This window comes from Aegilops tauschii, chromosome 5 (assembly GCF_002575655.3).
Source record: "Aegilops tauschii subsp. strangulata cultivar AL8/78 chromosome 5, Aet v6.0, whole genome shotgun sequence".
Classification (NCBI taxonomy): domain Eukaryota; kingdom Viridiplantae; phylum Streptophyta; class Magnoliopsida; order Poales; family Poaceae; genus Aegilops; species Aegilops tauschii.
In genome coordinates this window covers 297,693,325-297,717,690 of record NC_053039.3, presented here as the reverse complement: position 1 = coordinate 297,717,690, position 24,366 = coordinate 297,693,325, and the positions used below count along the sequence as shown (strand labels likewise).

The 24,366-nt window shown below is 49.8% G+C and overlaps 1 long non-coding RNA gene across 1 annotated transcript; it reads right to left on the bottom strand.

Annotated features, from left to right (window-relative positions):
* Positions 1 to 605: 605 nt before the first annotated feature.
* LOC141022373 (uncharacterized) lies at positions 606 to 1,083 on the bottom strand. The gene is made up of 3 exons (XR_012183664.1): positions 961 to 1,083; positions 848 to 883; positions 606 to 724 (listed from the first exon to the last, which is right to left on the bottom strand). It is a non-coding gene; the product is annotated as an uncharacterized lncRNA (long non-coding RNA).
* Positions 1,084 to 24,366: the final 23,283 nt, after the last annotated feature.

Below are 24,366 nucleotides of genomic sequence, written 5' to 3'. Positions count from 1 at the left end.
TAGACTTCTGCTGTATCTGCTTCACCATGTCAATCTCCAAGTCCCGGCTGCTGTGCACTTGATTGACATAGCCGGAGATGATCTCTCCAATGCTCAGGTTGGCGTAGTTGGTGATGTCCAGCTTGGCCCGGCGGCGCTCTAGCAAATCTTCCTTCGCAGAGCACTTAGCCAGCGCAGTGGGTCTCCCCAGCTCGACAAACTCCGTCCGGGTGATTACCACGTCCGGGTCATCGGCCGGCTGAGCCGGGCTAGAGATGTCCGGGTTGGTGGAAGTCTCCATGGCTGGCTCGTCGGTTGGAGTGGTGGCTTCAGGAGCAGAGGCAGCTGGCGGCTCTTGAGCTGAAACCTCCAGCTCAGGCAAGACCGGCTCTTCGACCGGTTTATTCTTCTTCGCCCTCTTGCTGAGTTTTGCCTGGGCACTGAAAGGACAAAAGGTTAGTACAAAAGTGTGAGTAAAGATAAGCACAACAAGAGATGATCATCATTACCCGAGTACGGTCTTGGAAGCCAGCAGGTTCGATTGCATAGAGTCACCAGAGGAAGGTGAAGTTTCCTGATAATTTGAATCAGAGGAATTGAGCGGTTGACGTATAACACCCGCCAAAGGATGAAAAGGATATAAGTTGGAGATAACCTCGGTCCGGCGCTTCCTTGACGCTTCAGGTAAGCCGGAGGAGAGGTCTGCATCCTTGTTGGTCCGGGTGTGCCGCCGGCTCTCATGAATCTATTGCTTCAAAAGAAATTGAGGATCTTGATAAGCTAAAGGATGTGAAAATCTTACTTTCCGGGTTACTCTTCGGACTTTCAGCCTTGGCAAGGGCTCCGAGTCGGAGGAAAGTGTCATTACCTCTTCAGTCACGGGGTTACTTGCTCCGGTGTCATCCTGCTGATGATCAGTATCAATAAGGTGGATAGGAATAAACAAGAAACAAAACAAGAGATTACAGGTTCAGGGGTTACCTCTGACTCGGAGCTGTCACTTAGTTGAAGCAGCTCTGAGGCAGTAGGCCAGCTTCCCTTCTTGCGGGGAGCGGCTTTCCTTGCGGCTTTTTTAGCCTTCCTGGCCTTTTTGGCCGCCTCATGTGCATATTTGACCTTCCAGAACTTGTCATTAGCCTGAAATATACAACAAAGATTTCTTAAAGCTCAGATGGAAATTATTGAAAGGAAAACCAAGGTATTCAGGTCAGTGGCTTACTGCCGGGGTTGGGTTAGCTTGGCAGAAGGGGGCCAGGCCGGTTCTCCCACAGTCGGCTAAGCTCTCATTCAGGAGAGACTTGGTCATGTCGTCCACAACATCCTCAGGAAGATCATTGGGACTGTGCCGCAGAGGGTCATCCTTCCGGCCCATGTAAGCACACATTAAGCCGGGGCGGCGGCTCAAAGGGATCACCTGCCAGGAGATCCAGACCCGGACCAGATCAATGCCGTTGAGGCCATTTCCCAGGAGAGCCTTAATTTTGTTGATGGTGGGGATCAGAGGTTGACGCTTGGCTTGAGTTAGCTTATCCGGCAGGGGGTGACTTGGCTCCAGACGCGCGGCATGAAAGTCAGCCGGTGAAGTATCCTGGCAGTAGAACCATGTCTGGTTCCAGTCCTTTGGATGGCTGGGCGGCTCAGCGTAGGGAAAGAGGCAGTCTCTACGGCGCTGAATAGAGATTCCACCAAGTTCCAAGCTCGGCCCGTTGGCGCACTCGTTCTGGCGGTTCAGATAAAAGAGCTCTCTAAAGAGCAGCAGGCTGGGCTCTTCTCCAAGGTAGACTTCGCAGAATACTTGGAAGTTGCATATGTTTGACACGGAATTGGGTCCTATGTCTTGTGGCCGCAGATCAAAGAAATTCAGCACATCTCTAAAGAATTTTGAGCCGGGCGGTGCGAAGCCCCGGCTCATGTGATCCGCAAATATCACCACCTCCCCATCTCTGGGTTGAGGTCTCTCCTCCGACGGGTCAGGGGCACGATAAGACATGATTTCTTTCTTGGGCAAGTAACCCGTCTTTACGAAATCAGCTAAGGTGTCGTCGGTGACGTTGGACCTCATCCAGTTGCACGTGATGGGTGCTTTGGGAGCTTTGGGAGGCATTGTGAAAGATGAAGCCTATGACAAAAGGAAAATGTCCGGTTCAATTATAAGCCGGCAGAAATTTACAGTTTAAATGCTCAAAATGGCGGCTTATGAGAGGGGCTTAATGACATATGGTTAAGTGCATCGGATTATCTAAGCCGCTGGAGGTATTGAGAGTAATTCAAATTGTCTACAGCTTTATCATAAATGAGCCGGAAGATTTTACGGCGCGTGGTTTTTTTGAGCCGGAAAATTTTACGGCGCGTGGCTTCTTTTAAGCCGGAAATGTAAGCCGCCATAGCTCAGCAGATGCAGTTTTTTACTAAGTGTGGTGAAAACAAGTTTCACAGATCGCAGTAATTATTTTGGATCAAAACGGTCGGCTAAAGAGGAAAGTTTCTAGACCTAAAACAGACGCAGAAGAAGTTCATAGGTTCGAACGGAGCCTTTGTGCAGGGAAAAGGGATCTATATACATTGGGAACGGGTGTGAAACAACTACCGCAACAGTTCTATACAGTCTACAGATCAAGAAGGGGTGGTAATAATGAAATCTACCAAGAGCTCGCGATGAACGGCGACGAACACGGGAAGAACAGCAAGAACCCTAATGCAGATCTATTCTACGGAGTAACAAGGGCTTACGGGTACTGGAGAGTTGCGGAGGTCGCCGCCGTTTATCTGGTCACGTCAGGTTGATGCAGCGGCCTGAGTTGGTGAAGACAAGAAGACCCGCGGCAGCGGCGGCGATGGAGCTCGAGCGGGAGAACAGTGGCGAGAGGAGGAAGACGAGTGACTGGAGGCTCATCGGGCCGGGCTATTTATAAGGTGAGGCTCATAAGTGGGCGCGAGAAACGAGGAGGCCACGGCGCGGTTATCTCACCATAAAAACGCCTCGATTTTCGGGACGGTAATTAAGGATAAGATCCGTTGCGGATATGGTGGAGTAAAAAATGGACTTAATAGAGGATGACGTCACGGCGGGTCACCAAGAATCCAGAAGATGACGTCACAGCGGGTTATAACCTTCACACGGCCATAAGCCGGAAGATTTTTTTTCTCTCAGAAGAATTGAAGATTGACATGAACCGGTTCAAATCAATCTGGGGCCTAATGTTGAGGATATGAACCTTAGAGTCACCCGCCAGGAGGGGCCGGGTTACTCATAATCGTCATCGCACGAAGCCCGGCGCCAAGCTTGAAGACGGCGGGCCAAAGATGGGCTTAAGACCCGGAGATGGCTTAAGGCCCGTAGTTACAACCGCCATTATGGTAGAACTTGTAGTGTAAGACAAGAATAGTTGAGAGTCCGAGCCGGACACTCTTATGAGCCGGCCGAGACTCTGAGAGCTGCTGGGCGTCAACCTCTCTATATAAAGGGACGACCCGGCGGCGGTTTAGGGACAAGTAAGATCTCATCGAAAGCCAGGCATAGCAATCAAGCTCCCTGGTCATCGAAACCATAAGCAATACCACCTCAACTGGACGTAGGCTTTTACCTTCACCGTAAGGGGCCAAACCAGTATAACCCCCGTGTTCCTTGTCCCGTTTAACCCCTTTAAGCTTCCTAGTTGCGATGGCTCCACGACTAAGTCCTAGCACGAGGACATCTGCCGTGACAATTCCACGACAGAGGTGATCCTCGCGTTCCCAGGTCGCTTCTCGGTCGGAATGGTGTGACCACTTCACTTTCAGGAATTTGATTGACTTGTTGCGAGTCTTGCGCTCAGTTTCTTCAAGAATAGCAACGGGATGCTCATGATAAGACAGATATTCTTGGAGATCAATCTCTTCGAAGTTGATGGTGCGCTCAGGAGTCTTGAAGCACTTGCCAAGCTGTGACACGTGAAACAAATCATGCACATTCGTGAAGTTGGAGGGAAGTTCAAGTTGATAGGCGAGGTCGCCTATTTTGCCAATGATCTTGAAAGGACCCACGTGTCTAGGGGCAAGCTTCCCTTTGATACCGAAGCGATGAGTGCCTTTCATTGGAGAGACGCGGAGGTAGACATGGTCTCCGATCTCGAAAGCCAAGTCACGGTGCTTGCTATCATAGTAACTCTTCTGGCGCGATTGCGTGGCTTTGAGATTTTTCATGGATGACTTTACACATTTCTTCAGCCTCTGTGATTAAGTCATTGCCAAGAAGTTGGTGTTCACCAGTCTCTGACCAATTGAGAGGAGTACGGCACTTTCTGCCATATAGAATCTCGAATGGGGCCTTGCCCAAACTCGCTTGGAAGCTGTTGTTGTAGGAGAACTCGGCCTATGGGAGGCAATCTTCCCACTTCATACCGAAAGAGATGACACAAGCCCTGAGCATATCTTCAAGGATTTGATTGACTCGCTCGACTTGGCCACTAGTTTGAGGATGGAAAGCTGTGCTGAAGCGAATGTTGGTGCCCATGGCCTTCTGGAAGGAGTCCCAGAACTTAGAAGTGAAGATGCTTCCATGATCTGAAGAAATCAATTGTGGAATGCCGTGCAAGGAGACAATCCTGGAGGTGTATAACTCTGCCAGCTGAGCTGCTGTGATAGATTCTTTGATAGGAAGAAAATGAGCCACTTTAGTAAGCTTGTCGATGACAACGAAGATAGCATCATTTCCACGCTTGGACTTAGGAAATCCAGTAACGAAGTCCATTTCGATATGATCAAACTTCCATTCTGGAATAGCAAGAGGTTGGAGGAGACCAGCTGGTCGTTGGTGTTCTGCTTTCACCCTTCGACAGACATCACATTCGTTCACGAATTGAGCGATTTCTCGCTTCATTCGAGTCCACCAATACGACTGCTTGAGGTCATGGTACATCTTCATACTTCCAGGATGAATGGAAAGAAGAGAGTTGTGTGCTTCGTTCATTATGACCTTCCTTAGATCACCTTTAGGAACCACAATCCGGTCCTCGAAGAATAAAGTGTCTCGGTCATCAATGCGAAAGCACTTGTATTTGGAAATGCCCTTGTCGATACCACGTTTCACCTTTTTCACCATGAAATCCAAGAGTTGTGCCTCACGAATTTGGTCTTCCAAAGTTGGAGTGACTAGGATGTTGGCAAGAAAACCTTGAGGAACAACTTGAAGATTGAGTTTGCGGAAAGCTTCACAAAGATCCGGTTGAAATGGCTTGAGAATTAAGCTGTTGCAATAAGCCTTCCTGCTCAAAGCATATGCAATGACGTTGGCCTTGCCTGGAGTATATTCAATACTCGGATTGTACTCTTGAATCATTTCGACCCATCGAGTTTGCCTGAGGTTGAGGTTGGGCTGAGGAAGATTTACTTGAGACTCTTGTGATCGGTGAATATGTCCACTTTCCTTCCCAAAAAGAGATGTCTCCATGTTATTAATGCATGGACAACTACCGCCAACTCAAGATCATGAGTGGGGTAGTTCTTTTCGTTGGGCTTCAACTGACGAGAGGTATAGGCCACAACTTTCTTCTCTTGCATTAACACAGCACTGAGACCTTGAAGAGAAGCATCACAGAAGACTTCGAATGGTTTGGATTCGTCCGGAGGAGTTAAGACAGGAGTTGTGACAAGTTTCTCTTTGAGAGTGTTGAAAGCAACATCACACTCAGGAGTCCAGACATACTTCACATGCTTCTGGAGGAGGTTGGAAAGAGGCTTTGCAATCTTACTGAAATTCTCAACAAATCTTCGACAATAGCTTGCAAGTCCAAGAAAACTGCGAAGCTGCTATACATTCTGAGGAGGTTCCCAATTCACAACTGCAGACACCTTCTCGAGATTAACAGCGATGCCCTTGGCAGTGATGATATGACAAAGGTAAAGACTTCATCAAGCCAAAACTCACATTTGGAAAACTTTGCATAGAATTGATACTCTCTGAGCTTGTCGAGCACCAATCGCAAATGTTTGGCATGGTCCTTCTTATTCTTGGAGAAGACCAAGATATCATCGAGATACACCAAGACGAATTCATTGGTGTAGGGGTTGAAGATGAAGTTCATCATTCGAGAGAATGTTGGAGGAGCATTGACAAGGCCGAAAGACATGACAGTATATTCATAAGAACCAAAGCTTGTTCTGAATGCTGTCTTGGGAATATCTTGTTCGCGAATGTGAATCTAATGATAACCCATACGAAGGTCAAGCTTGGAGAATACTTCAGCACCTTTAAGTTGCTCGAATAGCTCATTGATGTTGGGAAGTGGATACTTGTTCTTGATTGTCTTCTTGTTCAATGGACGGTAATCGACGCATAGTCGGTCCGTGCCATCCTTCTTCTGGACAAAGAGAACTCCACAACCCGACGGAGATGAACTCGGTCTGATCAGACCCAGACGCTCTTGTTCATCGAGCTGTTTCTTCAATTCCTTCAGCTCCTTGGGTCCAAGCTTGTATGGACGCTTGCAAACGGGTTCCATGCCAGGCTCAAGATCGATAACGAACTCGACTGGCCGGTGAGGAGGCATACCCGGAAGCTCTTCTGGAAAGAGATCTTGGTACTCACAAACGACTGGAATCTGAGAAATTGCGTCTAGCTTGCCCTTCTCATTGAGAGATAATAACTGAATGGTCTCATCACGAGCAGCATAGATGATCACATTCTCAGAAGAGTGTGTCAATTGAATTTCCCTGGCAGCACAATTAAGTTGAGCCTTGTGCTTAGAAAGCCAATCCATCCCGAGAATTAGATCGATATCAGAGTCGCCAAGAACAATAGGTTTAGCCAGAAATTTATCGTCGCCCATCTGGATACCGACATTCGGAACCATCATGCTAGAGCTCAAACGCTTAGCCGGAGAAATAACTTGCATTGCTCTAGGTAATTCCTCTATGTCAAAATTGTGCTTCGATGCAAAAGGATATGACATGAAAGAATGCGATGCACCGGTATCAAATAAGACTTTTGCAGGAATATCATTAACTAAGAGATTACCCATTATCACGTCAGTAGATTCCTCCGCTTGCGCTGCATTCATCATGTTCACCTTTGCAGACTTGGGATTATGCTTGACCACTACATTGCTTGCTGAACGAACAGGAGGTGGAGGTGGAAGGCGCCTTTGGTTGAAGCACTTGTTCGCATAGTGACCTTTCTGCTGACACTTGTTGCAAGTCACCTCTAAGAGCGGATGATGATAAGGAGCTATTGACCTTGGAGCTTGATTCTGAGACTTGTTCTGATAGACTGGGTTGGGTGGGTGGGAAGATCCATGGCCACCTTTGTTCTTCTGCTGGAAAGCCTGACGAAACGGAGGAGGAGGAGGCAACCAGAACTTCTGATGCTTAGCAGCCACTAGTGAGGAAGAAGAAGACTGAACTGCGTCCCTGACTCTCTTCTTAGAAGCCTCACACTTGAGCTGAGCAGCTTCTTGCTTCAGTGCCATGTTGTAGAATTCATCATACTTGGTCGGCTCAAAAAGCATGAGAGCTAATTGCAGATCTTCTCTGAGGCCACCTCTGAATTGATAAATCATGCTCTTTTCATCAGGGACGTCTTGCTTAGCGAAGCGAGCGAGTTTCTGAAACTGGGTATTGTATTGATACACGGACATGCTGCCTTGCTTGATATTGCGGAACTCCTCACGCTTGCTCTCAACAACACTTTGTGGAATGTGGTGCTTTGAAGTCTCGGCGGAAATCATCCCAGGTAATCACACGACCTCCTCTGGGATCTCTGTATTGTTGATACCACTCGGCAGCTTGATCCTTGAGTTGAAAAGAAGCAAACTTGACAAAGTCCTCAGGCCTGACATTGCTACATTCAAAATGCTTGTTGATGTCCACGAGCCAATCATCGGCGTCTGTGGCCTCGGCACAGTAGCTGAAAGACTTTGGCTGATTTGCAAGGAACTGGTTGAGGGTAGCGAAGTGAGGCTGATTGTTGCCTTGGCCTTGATTTCCTTGGCCGCCTTGCCCTTGGGTGCGCTCTTGCAAGAGTTGCAAAATCATCTGAGCATTGGCATTGGTGGCTGCCATGATAGCTTGCCATGCCTCCGGAGGCGGAGGTGGTGGCGGAGGGTTCGCTTGACTCCCATCATTGTGTTCCGGATTCTGACGCGTTGGCGGAGCCATCCTGAAGGGGGTGACATCCGTTAGCATCTTGATAGACAGATAGACAAGTTGAATCAATGGATAGAAATTGCAACATATAGTCTTCACAATAAACATTCGAACGAGGATGAACGAATGAATTCCATAGTAAATCATCACACTTCCATAAGTCGAGAAGCCACTTAGAAAAAGGTATGGAATCAACATTTGACTTCGAAGCAACTCGAATAACTCAAAACAAAACAAAGGATTGGCTTGCAGAATAAGCCGGAACAAACATATGATAGAGATTTTGTCCAAAGTTTTCATGGTGGGGACCACACGGGCTCGATCGTACAACACCATGATGTACAAGGCAGTGCACATGACATACGAAGCGTCCCCGAGTCGGCATAGCCGAGGACTCTTTAAGACACTACGAGACCACTATAAAACCAACCGTGGATAGGCAGACCACTAGACGTCGAACCCCAATCTCATATCATGCATCTGTCGGAAAGATATCCTAGGAGCTACTTGAATTCCCACTTATAAACTCCCGAAACTTTCTGGTTATGCAATCAGGTGTTGGGGATACAGGGCACACAATATATCTCACCCAAACTAACAATACCTAGATCCAGCTGTATCCATCCTTCAACACATAACCAAGAAATCGTCGGAAATCATTTACCTCAACCTTAGAAAAGCATCAGTTATACGAGTTATGGCAATACTCCCGAACTCCCGCCCCAGTACTGGGTGGCGTCGAGGTGATCTCACCAACAACTGCATAAAAGAGATTTTCGATGTCGGCGAAACTCAGGTATTCCAGAACTGCAACGATAAAATTGTGACGACAACACCACGGAGCTCAACTCCCTGGGACACTGCCACAACCCCTAAGTGTCAGGAGGCACCAAGAACAATGTTCTCGTCACAAAACCATCGGAACGATTCCAAGATACCCGCGTGATCCTAAAAAAAAATTTAGTGAAATTTGAGGAGAGGAGAGTCAAAACTTCTACGTCAGGGGGCCTCACCAGAGCAACGAAGGGACTGAGGAGTAAAAAGAATCCTACTCTCCGATATATATAATCCTAAGACTCAAAACATTTTTTTAGACTCAACAACGCCAGTGATTCGATCAAGCAGGGGGGCTCCTAAGTCAGGGATGGCTCTGATTACCAACTTGTAACGCCCACGATGCGGCCATATCTCTCACGTTTCGAGGCACGACTTAGAGGCATAACCGCATTGTAGGTTTTGTCACAAGAAGGGTCATCTTCACACAATCCCATGTAATGAACAAGATTGGGATAAAGAGAGTTGTCTTACAATCGCCACTTCACACAATACATAAATAAATTCATACATCATCCAAACTACATACATAGACCGACTACGGTCAAATCCAAATGAAAAGAAGATAACCCCAAATGCTAGATCCCCGATCGTCCCAACTGGGCTCCACTACTGATCATCGGGAAACGAAACATAGTAACGACCAAGTTCCTCGTCGAACTCCCACTTGAGCTCGGTTGTGTCACCTGCACTGGTATCGTCGGCACCTGCAACTGTTTTGGTAGAATCTGTGAGTCACGAGGACTCAGCAATCTCACACCTGCGAGATCAAGACTATTTAAGCTTATAGGAAGGATGAGGTGATGAGGTGGAGCTGCAGCAAGCACTAAGCATATATGGTGGCTAACATATGCAAATAAGAGCAAGAAGAGGAGCAGCGCAACGGTCGCGGAGCTAGAACTGATCAAGAAGTGATCCTGAAACTACTTACGTTCATGCATAACTCAAACCGTGTTCACTTCCCGGACTCCGCCGAAAAGAGACCATCACGGCTACACACGCGGTTGATGTATTTTGATTAAGTCAAGTGTCAAGTTCTCTACAACCGGACATTAACAAATTCCCATCTGCCACATAACCGCGGGCACGGCTTTCGAAAGATAATACCCTGCAGGGGTGTCCCAACTTAGCCCATCACAAGCTCTCACGGTCAACGAAGGATATTCCTTCTCCCGGGAAGACCCGATCAGTCTCGGAATCCCGGTTTACAAGACATTTCGACAATGGTAAAACAAGACCAACAAAGCCGCCCGATGTGCCGACAAATCCCGATAGGAGCTGCACAAATCTCGTTCTCAGGGCAACACCGGATGAGACTAGCTACGAGTAAAACCAGTCCTCAAGTTTCCCCAAGGTGGCCCCGCAGGCATCTTAGTTCGGACCAACACTCGAAGGAGCACTGGCCCGGGGGGGTTAAATAAAGATGACCCCCGGGCTCGCGAAAACCCAAGGGAAAAAGGCTTCGGTGGCAAATGGTAAAACCAAGGTTGGGCCTTGCCGGAGGAGTTTTATTCAAGGCGAACTGTCAAGGGGGTCCCATAAATCACCCAACCGCGTAAGGAACGCAAAATCAAGGAACATAACACCGGTATGACGGAAACTAGGGCGGCAAGAGTGGAACAAAACACCAGGCATAAGGCCGAGCCTTCCATCGTGTACCAAATATATAGATGCATTAATTAAATAAGAGATATTGTGATATGCCAAAATAACCATGTTCCAACATGGAACCAACTTCAACTTCACCTGCAACTAGCAACGCTATAAGAAGGGCTGAGCAAAAGCGGTAACTTAGCCAAACAATGGTTTGCTAGGAAAGGTGGGTTAGAGGCTTGACATGGCAATATGGGAGGCATGATATAGCAAGTGGTAGGTAGCGCGGCATAGCAATAGAACGAACAACTAGCAAGCAAAGATAGAAGTGATTTCGAGGGTATGGTCATCTTGCCTGCAAGGTTCTCAGAGTTGTCGAAAGCTTGATCCTCGTAAGCGTTCTCAACAGGTTCCCCGTAAGCGTTCTCGTCTCCCGGCTCTACCCAAAGCAAGAACACAATCAAAGGACCAACAATCAATCACGGGAAATGCACAAGCAACATGATGCAATACATGGCATGATATGCGAGATGTGATATGCAATGCATATGCGTGCTCCGGAAGGGAAAAGATGAACCAAGTATGCCGCTGGAAAGATGAGATGATTTCGGTTGAAATCGATATAAGGATCACCGGAATCGGATGCACGGTTTGCAAATGACATGCAAAACAAGGATGGCACAATTCTGCGATTAACAGCACGATGCCACTTAGTATGCAACAAGAAGCTAAGCTACTGCACAACAACATAACAACAAAGCATATGATAGTGATGTACTCAAGATGCTTGACAAAACATGAACACTGTGCTACGGCTAAATCACATCAGAGAAGGTTCAAACACGCATGGCAAAAGTGAAAATATATCAGCTTCACAGACAGTGAAAATACTAACATGCCAGAAATAACATCAGGAAGCCATGTTTAGAGCAAGCAAACAGAATGCTACAGGAACATATCATAGCAAATCAAGGCATGACATGAATCTACTAAATGTATACAACAAAAGTCCCGTACTAATCATGAGCCAAAAGGGCACAGAAGATATGATGGCACCTCTATAAACATAGCAAGTTTTATTACGAGATTCAGACGGCAGAAAACAGAGCATGGCATTAACAGAATTATGAAGGCATCTTTGCGAGCTCGATTCACTCACCACAAAGCATTGCATGACAAAACGAGCATGACAACAGCAAGATGACATGTTCATGAAGCTAATCATGGCAAGAGCAAGTTCATAGCATGCAAGGATCAACTACAACAACCTTGGCAAAATTGATTCACATGTAAACAATCTGCCAGGAACATTTTGTAGCGAAAGTAGAGCAATAAAATGACATGCTAGGGCACTCCATAATTGCAAGCAGTGGCATGGATGGACAGAACATAACCATATGTTCAAAACATCCTTACTTAAGTATCTCAAAATAATCATGGATCTCACTGTAGCAACATGGATACATGGCATCAAAATAACAGCAGGGAAAAGACAGCAAAATCCCAAGTCCCGGAAAACAGAAACATCACGAAGCCTAGTTTGCATGCTTGTGCTAGTCACCACGTATATCAAAAAAATACATGGCAAGTACCTATGTAAAGAGGACATGGCATAGTCCAAAACACATGTAGAACTCATGCTCATAAGATGCACAATCAAATGCAACAAAAATGACAAATCATCATATTCAGATAAGTAACAGAAGTAAAAAATTTATAGCACTCTTGCATTAGAGATTTGAGCACCCAGATGAACTCAAATGAGCATGGCACAAAGGAACAAAATGAAGAGCATCTCGTGATGAACATTTTGACATATCATGCACGCAAAACGGAGTAGTATGCGAAGAGATATGACATGATGAACAGGGCATAAAAATATCAGAGAGCTCCGGGACTTGGTGAAATTTCACCTCCGCGAAAGTCAACGCGAGACGAGATGGTTCCGGGACGGAGTGGATTGGGACGCGGGGAGGCTGTTTGGTTCGAGGAACGGGTGGATCTCGTCCACCCCGACGGGATCTCGCCGGAGATGGTGCGGTGGTGGCCGGAGTTGGCCGGGGAAGACGCCGGCGAGGTAGCTCCGGGCGGATTCGGCCGGATCTCGCCGGATCCGGGCGTGGACGATGAGGAGGCGGCGCTGGGCGGCGAGGAAGGGGCCGGCGCGGCGGGGCGGCGGCCGGACTGTGGGCCGAGGCGGCGGGGTTCACCGGAGGCGCGGGCGGCAGCGACCGCGGGTGCGGGTGGCGGCGACCGGGCCCGGAGGGCCCCGCGCGGGCTCGCGGGCCGGCGGCGGTGGGAAGCGGCGGCGCGCCACGTGGCAGCACGGGAGTGGTGCGGAGGCGGTGGAGGACGCGTCCGGCGTCGCTCGGACGTGTCTGGCTGCGCGAGGGGAGCGGTGGCTAGGGTTTGGACTGCGAAAATTCGGGGGGATGCACATATTTATAGGTAGAGGGAGGTAGGAGACTCCAAATGAGGTGTAGTTTTCGCCCACACGATCGTGATCCAATGGCGGAGAGCATGGAGGGAGTTTATATGTGTTATTGGGCTGTTTTGGAGGGGTGTTGGGCTGCAACACACAAGAGGCCTTTGCGGTTACCCGGTTAACCGTCGGAGCATCAAACGGCCTCCAAATGGAACGAAACTTGACAGGTGGTCTACCGGTGGTGTACCAAGGCCACTTGGCAAACCTCGGTCTATTCCGAGAACGTTTAACACCCGCTCACGAAAAGAGACAAGAGGGGCGCGCCGGTGCCTGTGGGAGTGTCGGATTGCAAAACGGACAACGGGGAAAATGCTCGAATGCAAGAGACGAACACGTATGCAAATGGGATGCACATGATGACATGATATGAAATGCATGACATGAACAAAATGCAAAATGAAAGACAAAAACCCAACCACGGAGGGAATATCATAACACATAGCCGAAAATGGCAAGAGTTGGAGTTACAAATATGGAAAGTCACATCCGGGGTGTTACACCATGGCAGGCTCAGTGTCCATGGCAGCATCCTTGCCGGCGGCTCCTGGGAGCTCGGCGGGAAAGTACTTGTCGGGGCCTGATTTCCTCCGCTTGTTCTGCTCTGTTGATGGTTCAACGGATGGCTGAGTTAACCGAAGCACAAAAGTGCCTGGTTCCACAGGTAGTTTGAAGGCAGCGCGCTTCGACAGGTAATCGGCGATGTCGTTCTCCGCTCGGGAAACGTGCTATGCTTGTATACTGTCAAAGCGCTCTTCCAGCTTCCTCACCTCATCTACGTAGGCCTCCATCAATGGGCTCTGACAATTTTTGTTGACTTGCCTGACGACAAGCTGTGAATCACCCCTGACGATGAGCTTCTTAACCCTGAGGTCTGCTGCGATCCTGAGACCGGCAAGCAACCCCTCGTATTCATCAGTGTTGTTTGTGGACATCTCCCTGGGAAAGTGCATCTGGATTACATACTTGAGGTGCTCTCCGGTGGGTGCGACGAGCAGCACACCAGCACCGGCGCCTTGCAGCAAGAAAGCCTCGTCAAAGTACATGATCCAGTTGCGACTTGCTTCCTTGCCGGGGAGAGTGGTCTCCTGGATTTCTTCGTCGGGCGTTGGAGTCCATTCCGCAATGAACTCCGCCAAGACTCTGCTCTGGATCATCGATGTACTTTCAAACTTCAAACCAAAGCTCGACAGCTCCAAGGCCCACTCCACAATCCTCCCGGTTGCGTCTGGGTTATGCAATATCCGTTGCAATGGGACGCGGGTGACGACGGTGATTTTGTGGGCTTAGAAGTAATGACGCAGCTTCCTCGAGGCCATAAGGAGGCCGAAGAGAAATTTTGCACACCGGAGTACCTTGACCTAGCCCCTTGCAAGAGGGAGCAGACGAAGTCAACCAGGTGCTGCATCATTTTCTTCTTCTGCACCACTCCATTTGGTTGCGCGGGCCCTGTCCTGATGGCGTCAGGCTCTGCCGGGGCCTTGCCTTGCTGGCACCAGGCCCTGCCGGGGGGGGGGGTGCTGGCTCGCCATCCACCAGTCATGTCGTTGCCACTGCCTCTTCATCGACCTCCCTTTGCGCCACTAGCGCGGTGCTGACCACTTGATTCATTGCCGCTAGGTACAACAGCAATGGCTCTTGTGGTTTAGGCGCAACTAGTATCGGCGTAGAGGAGAGGTATTTCTTCAAATCCTGTAGCGCTGCTTCGGCCTCTGGGGTCCATTCCATTGGTCCCGCCTTTTTCAAGATTTTGAAAAAGGGAAGGGCGCGCTCGGCAGACTTGGAGATGAATCTGCTCATGGCGGCAACGCAGCCAGTGAGCCGACACACATCCTTGATCCGCTTGGGCGCCTCAATTTGCTCGATAGCCTTGATCTTGTCTGGGTTTGCCTCGATCCCACGCTGTGACACATAGAACCCGAGAAGTTTGCCGGACGGAACGTCGAAGACAAACTTATCAGGGTTCAACTTGACGTTGAAACTGCGCAGGTTTGCAAACGTCTCTTCTAAGTCTTGTACAAGTGTTGCCCTATCCTTGGTTTTGACCACTATGTCATCCATATATGCTTCCATATTTCTATGTAGCTAGGGCTCAAAACCAATTTGGACTGCTCTTGCAAACGTTGAGCCAGCACTCGTCAACCCGAAAGGCATCCGTAAAAAGCAATACGTACCACATGGGGTGATGAATGCTGTCTTCTCTTCGTCTTCTCTTGTCATGAAGATCTGGTGGTAGCCCGAGTAGGTGTCGAGGAATGATAACAGATCAATCCCGGCCGTGGAGTCAACAATCTGGTTGATGCGCGGCAACGGGAAGTGGTCCTTAGGACAAGCCTTAGTGATATCTGTGTAGTCAATACACAGCCTCCACTTCCCATTTGCCTTGCGCACCACCACCGGATTGGCCAACCACGTCGGATGGAGTACTCCTCTCACCAAGCCTGCCGCTTCCAACTTCCTGATCTCCTCTGTGATGAACTCTTGCCTTTCCAAAGCCTGCTTCCTGACCTTCTGCTTGACGGGCCGTGCATGAGGACAGACAGCAAGGTGGTGCTCAATCACCTCCCTGGGAATGCCGGGGATGTCGGATGCTTGCCACGCAAACACATCGACATTCGCCCGCAGGAAGGTGACGAGCGCACCTTCCTATTTGCTGTCGAGGGTGGAGCTTATGGTGAAAGCCCCTCCCGTGCCGTCCTCCTTGACGGACACCTTCTTGGTCTCTGGCGGTGCAACTCTGGATTTCTTGCTCTTGCCAGTGGAGCTCTCTGGCACGTCCTCGACGGTAGCACAACACTCCGAAGAGGTGCGCTTGCCGGAGTGGGTGCGAGAGGTCTTGCCGGTCTTCTTCTTCCCTCCCAGAGCTTCAGCGGAAGGAGCAAGTGCTGTAGGATCACGGGTTCCGGCAAAACCCTCAAGGTTCGAACACTGGGGTGCGTGCAGAGACTTCCTCCCTACTGATCTACGCCCTAGCTCGCTAAGATCTCGCGGACGAACTCGACGGACTCACAACACAGAGACACAAGATTTATACAGGTTCGGGCCACCGTTGTGGTGTAATACCCTACTCCAGTGTGGTGGTGCTGGATTGCCTCTTGGGCTGATGATGAACAGTACAATGGGAAGAACAGCCTCCTGAGGTTGAGGTGTTCTTGTGCTGTGCGAGCTTGTGGATGTGAGGATGGGAAGGCGAATCTCTCTTGATCACATCCCTCTACTATGGTGGCTAGTTCTACTTATATAGGCCCTAGTCCTCTCCCCAAATGTTGAGCGGGAAGGGAGCCAACAACAGCCAATTTGAAAGGGGACAACTAGTACTGCTTATCCTGACAAAAGTGGTCTTCGCCTGCAAAAGGCTCTGGTAGTGACGTCGTCTTGGGATCCATGGTGACCTCCGTCCTGCCGTCCTGCTGGTCTTGGTCTCGTTGCACCGATATGGAAACCTTTGCTTGATGCCTCGGTACTTTGCGCCTACGCTTGCCTCCTTAGCACCAAAGTGGAAACAGGGACGCTGCGCGCGCTGGCGCCCGCCTGATCTTGATCGTCATGGCTCACGTCACGAGAGCCTCGTGAGGTTTGCCCTGCCTTGATCTCTCCACCCCTCGCGAGGCAGCCTGGTGAGGCCACCCCTGAGGACGTCTTGCGCCGTCCGCCTCGCGAGGCTTGGCCCCTCGCGAAGGTCTTGAATGTCTCGTCGACGAAGATGGGCCGTACAGGCCTGCAGCACAGCCACGTCGTGGGCCGCAGGCAGGCAAGTCTAGGGACCCCCGTTCCCAGAACGCCGACAAGTGCCTTGGCGGCAGTCACTGTAATTGCTTCCCGGTAGAGTAGGTCAGCGCAGATCAGTGCATCCTTCTTGTCGCAGGGGACGGTGATGATGGTCATCGGCCTAGGCATCTTCAGCGTGTTGTAGGCGTAATGCGACGCCGCCATGAACTTGGCTAGTGCCGGGCGGCCGAGGATCCCATTGTAGGGCAAGGGGATCTCAGCTACAACGAAGACAATCCTCTCCATCCTGTAGTTCAACTCGCCTCCAAACGTCACAGGCAGCGTGACCTTACCCTTCGGCTGGCTCCTTCCCGGGTTGACCCCTTGAAATGTGCCCGTCTCCTCGAGGTCTCCATCAGGAATTTGCAGCCTTTTGATCACAACGGGTGAGATCAAGTTCAGACCGGCCCCACCGTCAACCAACATCTTGGTCACCTTGAGGTTGCGTATCATTGGTGAAACCAACAACGGCAAACACCCAACCGCAGTTGTGCGATCGGGGTGGTCCTCTGTGTCAAAGATGATAGTCGTGCTGGACCACTTCAGCGGCTTCTGAGCGTCGAACGATGGCTCCGCTGCTGTGATCTCACGCGCCCACTGCTTGAGCTGGTAGTGAGAAGTATGCAGCAAGGCGCCATCATCGACGCACATGGCCTCTGTAGCCTTCTAGAACTCATGCTCGCCGGACTCTTCGTCCTTGTCACGATCGTCGTCTTCCTGCTTCTTGTCGCAGCCCCGAGCGGGCCTCTCTTGCTGGTTATCCTTGTCGCGGCGGCCTCCTTGGCCGCCACGCTTCTTGCCGGATCCTTCGGCACCATCTTGACCCTTCTCCTTGTCCCGACTCTCATACTCGGCCTTTTGCTTTTCAGCAAACAGCTCAACTTGTCGGCAGTTCTGGAGGTCGTGGCCCTTGGTGCGGTGGATCTTGTAATACTGCTTGTCGGAGCCCCCTGGCTTGTCGGCAGCCGCCAAGGCCCAGCAAGCAGAGCACCTGGCAATCTCCTTGCTGGGTTCGTCTGCCTTGGCCTTCTTGGCGGCGCCGGTGTCGTCGGATCCCTCGACGGCAAGCACAGCCTTGCCCTTATGCTTCTTGTTGCGGCGCCGGCCCTTTTTCGTCGGGGCGGCGGTGTCTTCGTCCATAGAGTTGGTTTCCGCGCCGGCGTCCTCGCCGGGGTACTTCCTTCCCTCTTCAGCTCGGGCGCATATATCGGCCAGAACATAAAGTTCGGCCACATCTTCAACCTTGTTCATCGCCAGCTCTTCACGCATCTTGCGGTTGCGCACATTCTGATGGAACACGCTGATCACGGCGGCGGGATGAACATCTGGGATGTTGTATTACACCCGGCTGAACCTCTGTATGTACTTGCGCAGGTTTTCACCTTCCTTCTGGGGAATGATATGCAAATCGCTTGCCTGGCCATGGGCTTGGTGGCCTCCAGTGAAGGCACCAACGAACTCATCACATAGATCCGACCAAGAAGAAATGGAATCCACCGGCAAGTGCATCAACCAAGACATGACATTGGGTTTCAGCGCCAGCGGGAAGTAATTGGCAAGCACCTTATCGTCGCGCGCTCCAGCGGCTTTCATCGCGATGGTGTAGATGCTGAGGAACTCCGACGGGTGGGTCTTGACGTTGTACTTCTCACCGACGTCGGGCTTGAACGTGCGGTGGGACGGCCACTAGAACTGCCGCAGCTCATGGGTAAAGGCCGGGCAACCCACCTCGTAGGGTAGGCCACCGGAGCTTCCTGGCGCTGGGTGGTCCATAGTGGGCCTTGCCCGCCTATCTGACTGGTGGCGCACATCGCGCCGGCGCTCGATGTGGTTCGAGTATCTTCATGGGCTCGCTCCCGAAGAACTTGGCGCTGATCATGGTGGGTCCGTGGGTCGGACGACGCTATGGAAATGTTATCACAAGCGTCATCACGACGGACCGGCACCCGCGGCAACTGGCGTGGGGGAGGAGAGTGCACCGTGCCTGCAGCACCTCCATTCCTTCCACCGCTGGCATGTGGTGGCTCGACGGAGCGTCGGCCCGAGGGCTCTGCTAGTCGCAGTTCATCTTTGTTGGCGACACCGACGAGGCTCCAGATGGTGGCTCTCCACTCGTCGAGCTTTTCCGCGACAGGAGGGAAGTCCAGGAGCAGCTGCGCACGCCGTAGCTTCTGCTGGCTTGGGTGGCGGCGAAAGCTACGTGGACCATGACACACTCCGACTTCTAACCACGTTAGAAGGAGCTCTATCACGGCCTAGAGCCTATGCGCCATTTTTGCCAGCACTTCGGCGGGCATGCCGGCCTCCTTCGTCCCGCGAATGATGCGCAGGACTCTTCCCACGGCGGCGTCCGGGGTCACCAGCATGGTGACGCTGCTCGTCGCGCACACCCTGGGAAGAGCGTGTTGTGGCGCCGGCGTAGGCGTCTTGGAGGTTGCTGCGCCTCCCGTAGGTGGCACGGCACCACCCCTGGAGGGCCGCGCGCCGCCTGTGGGGGCTCAGCTCTGTCCTTGGGTTCGGCGACGTGCGGCCCGTCGTCTTGCGCACGAACGACGCCACTCGCCAGGCTCTGACTGCCAGAGCGATGTTGGTGCTCGCGGGCCGCGCCTGGGTTCTGTCCGCGACCGGCCCGCTGCTCGCCCGCATCGGTGCGGGCCGTCCGGCTCCGGATGAACTGATCACCGTGATCGTCTTCTTCTTGGGAGCCATGGCGATGAAGAACTGCTAGGCTAAACGCTAGACCGGATTTTCACAACTGCGCCCCCTACCTGGCGCGCCAAAGATGTCGATGGAAACGACACCTATGGGATCACTGGGATCCCTTCTACGGTTGGCGGGCGTGGGATTGTGCAAAGAGCGGGTCCAGAAGCCAGCACAAGGATCGTTTACCCAGGTTCGGGCCGCGAGGATGCGTAAAACCCTAGTCTTGCTTTGGTGTATGTATTTGAGTGTTCTTGAGTTCTTGAACTAGCTACGGTGTGTCCCTAGTCCAAAAGATCCCAATCCTCCTAATGGTCGCCTCGGGCCTCCTTTTATAGACAAAAGGGGTTGCCATAGTGGCACACAGGAGGTGGAAAGGTGTAAGTGGATGAGTCTATCCTCTGGCACCGTCGGACAAACGCATTTAATGCGCTGCCGATGTGCCCCTCTTGCTTTATCGGGGATGGCAAGGAAGCTCATCCCAGCTTTCACCGCCTCGCCTGGCTGCGACGCGTGTCCGAGATGACGAGGCGTTGTAGCGCCATGTTGGCTGGCTGCTGGGCCGGCGCGGTGGTGGAGTCTTCACGAAGATCTGCATGCCACCACGCAGGTGCTAGCTGAGTCAGCGTAGAGGCCGCACGCTGCCACGCAGGTGCCTGCCCAGCTGGTTGAGCTAGCAACTGCATGGGAGCGGCGGTGTAGTCTTGGCAGACGTGGGCCTGGATGCGGCCCCGTAAGTGTCCTTGGCAAGGGCCTTGCCGGGGCCCCAGCAAGGGTCTTGCCGCGGCACCGTGGTCGTCCCCGGCAAGGGTCTTGCCGAGGGTCTCGTGGATTTCCTCGGCAAGGATCTCGCCGAGGGTCGTCGTCTTCTGGTTCTCATCTGATCTTGTGTGTTTTATGATCTTGACGAAGATCTGCATGCCACCATAGAGGTGCCTCTCGAGCCTTGGTTCCAATGTGGTTGGTTGGTGTGTTGGAACCCGCGGGCTCAAGGGTGGCTTGCTCTGCTGGCGTCGGGCAAGTTGCCCCGGCAAGGCTCTTGCCGGGACTGCGGAGGCTGCCCCGGCAAGGGTCCTGCTGGGGGAGTCGACCTCGCCCTCTTGCTCTTTTTGTCTCTTGGTCTTGGCATTGCTTTGGTTGCCTTGTGCTTCGGCTTCCCTCTTCTGCCCTGCTCAGTGTGGCCGTGGGCGCGGCTCTAACTGCCCGTGCACAAGTAAAGGGGTAAAAAGGAGTGCCCCTACTTTTGTAAACCGACAGGGGGGCGTTGCCGGCGAGGTGGTTCGGCGGTGACGCGCGGGCGCGCGACCTCGGTCGATTGAACAGGGGGAGGGGAACATGAACGGGGAAAGGTAGGTGGGCTGGCCTGCTGGGATGGGCCGAAGCCCAAGGGGAGGCCAGGGGCTCTCCCACCCCTTCTTCTTTCCTTTTCTTTTTCCCTTTGATTTTCCCTTTTTAGCAGCTTTTGCATTTCCTTTTAGCCACAATTGACTTTGCAAAAATATGTCACTGGCCAAAACAATTTCAAAGAATTATTGGGCACTGCCACAACAAGATTGTGAGGCTTTTGAAATAGTTTGCAAATTTTATAAATTAAAAGGCATTTAATTTATTGCTCAGGTCACTGTTTTAAGTATTTTAGGCCACTTAAACATTTGGCAAAAATGTTGGTTCACCACCAATATTAACAAGTGATTGTTTGCCACAAGATGAACATTTTAGTTTTCATGTTTGAGCAATTTGAAATTCACCCAGAATTTGAAATTGAATCCAACTGGAATGAAAGAGACAAGAGACAATGATGAACAAACACTTGTTTAGCAAAAGGATTAACTTAACCGCAAGGATTACTGTAGCATAATTACACCGGGGTGTTACAATCTACTACTATTACTCCACACATTGATCGACTCCAGCCTGCATCTAGAGTATTAAGTTCATGAAGAACGGAGTAACACATTAAGTAAGATGACATGATGTAGAGGAATTCACTCAAGCAATATGATGAACCCCCAATCTTTTTTATCCTCGATGGAAACAATACAATACGTGCCTTGCTGCCCCTACTGTTACTGGGAATGGACACCGCAAGATTGAACCCAAAGTTAAGCACTTCTCCCAATCTAGTTGGCCAAACCAAACCGATAGTTCAAAGAGAATTACAAAGATATCAAATCATGCATAAAAGAATTCAGAGAAGATTCAAATAATCTTCATAGATAAGCTGATCATAAATCCACAATTCATCGGATCTCGGCAAACACACCGCAAAAAAGTATTACATCGAATAGATCTCCAAGAACATCGAGGAGAACATGGTATTGAGAATCAAAGAGAGAGAAGAAGCCATCTAGCTACTAGCTATGGACCCGTTGGTCTATGGTAAACTACTCACGTGCACGCTTCATCGGAAGGGCAATAGAGTTGATGTAGAAGCCCTCTGTGATCGAATCCCCCTCCAGCAGGGTGCCGGAAAAGGTCCGTAGATGGGATCTAACGGGTATAGAAGGTTGCGGCGGTGGAGAAGTGTTTTCGTGGATGCCTGTGCTGGTTTTGGGATATTTTGGAATATATAGGCGAAAGAATTAGGTCAGGAGGGTTCATAGGGGGCCCACAAGGGTGGGGGGGGCGCCTTCTGTCCTTGTGACCGCCTCGTGGCTCCTCCGACTTCATCTCTCTCCTGGTTGTCTTATGGTCCAAGAAAAATCATCGCGAAGGCTTCATTCCGTTTGGACTCCGTTTGGTATTCCTTTTTTGCGAAACTCAAAAACAAGAAAAAACAGGAACTGGCACTGGGCTCTAGGTTAATATGTTAGTCCCAAAAAATATAAAATAGCATATTAATGCATATAAAACATCCAAAACAAATAACATAATAGCATGGAACAATAAAAATTTATAGATACATTGCAGGCATATTGATGTCTACTACACAACTTTATTCTTGTAGACTTGTGTTGGGCCTCCAAGCGCAGAGTTTTGTAGGACAGTAGCAATTTTCCCTCAAGTGGATGACTGGTACGTCTCCAACGTATCTATAATTTTTGATTGCTCCATGCTATATTATCTTCTGTTTTGGACATTATTGGGCTTTGTTATACACTTTTATATTATTTTTGGCACTAACCTATTAACCAGAGGCCCAGCCCAGAATTGCTGTTTTTTGCCTATTTCAGAGTTTCGCAGAAAAAGAATATCAAACGGAGTCCAAACGGAATGAAACCTTTGGGAACATGATTTTCGAAACGAACATGATCCAGAGGATTTGGACCCTACGTCAAGAAAGCTACCAGGAAGCCATGAGGTAGGGGGGGCGCCTACCCCCTGGCCGCGCCCTCCACCCTCGTGGGCCCCATGTTGCTCCACCGACGTACTCCTTCCTCCTATATATACCTACGTACCCCCAAACGATCAGATACGGAGCCAAAAACCTAATTCCACCGCCGCAACCTTCTGTACCCGTGAGATCCCATCTTGGGGCCTGTTCCGAAGCTCCGCCGGAGGGGGCATCGATCACGGAGGGCTTCTACATCAACACCATAGCCTCTCCGATGAAGTGTGAGTAGTTTACCTCAGACCTTCGGGTCCATAGTTATTAGCTAGATGGCTTCTTCTCTCTTTTTGGATCTCAATACAATGTTCTCCCCCTCTCTCGTGGAGATCTATTCGATGGAATCTTGTTTTGCGGTGTGTTTGTTGAGATCGATGAATTGTGGGTTTATGATCAAGTTTATCTATGAACAATATTTGAATCTTCTGAATTCTTTTATGTATGATTGGTTATCTTTGCAAGTCTCTTCGAATTATCAGTTTGGTTTGGCCTACTAGATTGATCTTTCTTGCAATGGGAGAAGTGCTTAGCTTTGGGTTCAATCTTGCTGTGTCCTTTCCCAGTGACAGTAGGGGCAGCAAGGCACGTATTGTATTGTTGCCATCGAGGATAACAAGATGGGGTTTTTATCATATTGCATGAGTTTATCCCTCTACATCATGTCATCTTGCTTAAAGCGTTACTCTGTTCTTATGAACTTAATACTCTAGATGCATGCTGGATAGCGGTCGATGTGTGGAGTAATAGTAGTAGATGCAGGCAGGAGTCGGTCTACTTGTTTCGGACGTGATGCCTATATACATGATCATGCCTAGATATTCTCATAACTATGCTCAATTCTGTCAATTGCTCAATAGTAATTTGTTCACCCACCGTAAATACTTATGCTCTCGAGAGAAGCCACTAGTGAAACCTGTGGCCCCCGGGTCTATTTTCCATCATATTAATCTTCCAACACTTAGCTATTTCCGTTGCCTTTTATTTTAGGGACAATTGCATTTTTACCCCTAGTTGGTTCCTACCCACGGGTTTTGCCCTTACTTTTCGAGCTTGCTCAGTTTTGCCCTTACTTTTTCCGTCATGGTCCCTCGAATGCCCTTTGACCGTTTGACCAGAACTTTGAAAATTCATAACTAATTCATATGAACTCAGAAAAATGAAAATAAGATATCAAAATGTTCAGGTAAACATTACCTTTATGTGCATATCATTTGCATTCAGGACAAAATCACCCTTTAAACTACCTGAGGTAATTAATGTTATTAACATTATTAAAAATAAAAAGGTATAAACAATATTTTTACATGAATAAAAATTACATGCAAATGTAGGTGATGTTTTCTGAACATCCAGATATCTTATTTGCATTTTTCTGAGTTCGTATCGTCTGGTTAAGAATGTTCTAACGACTTTGACCATTATTTGGAAACTTCATAACAAGTTGATACGAACTCAGAAAAATGCAAATAAGATATCAGGATGTTCAGAAAACATCACCTACAGTTGCATGTAATTTTAATTCATGAAAAAAAATATTGTTTATACCTTTTTATTTTTAATA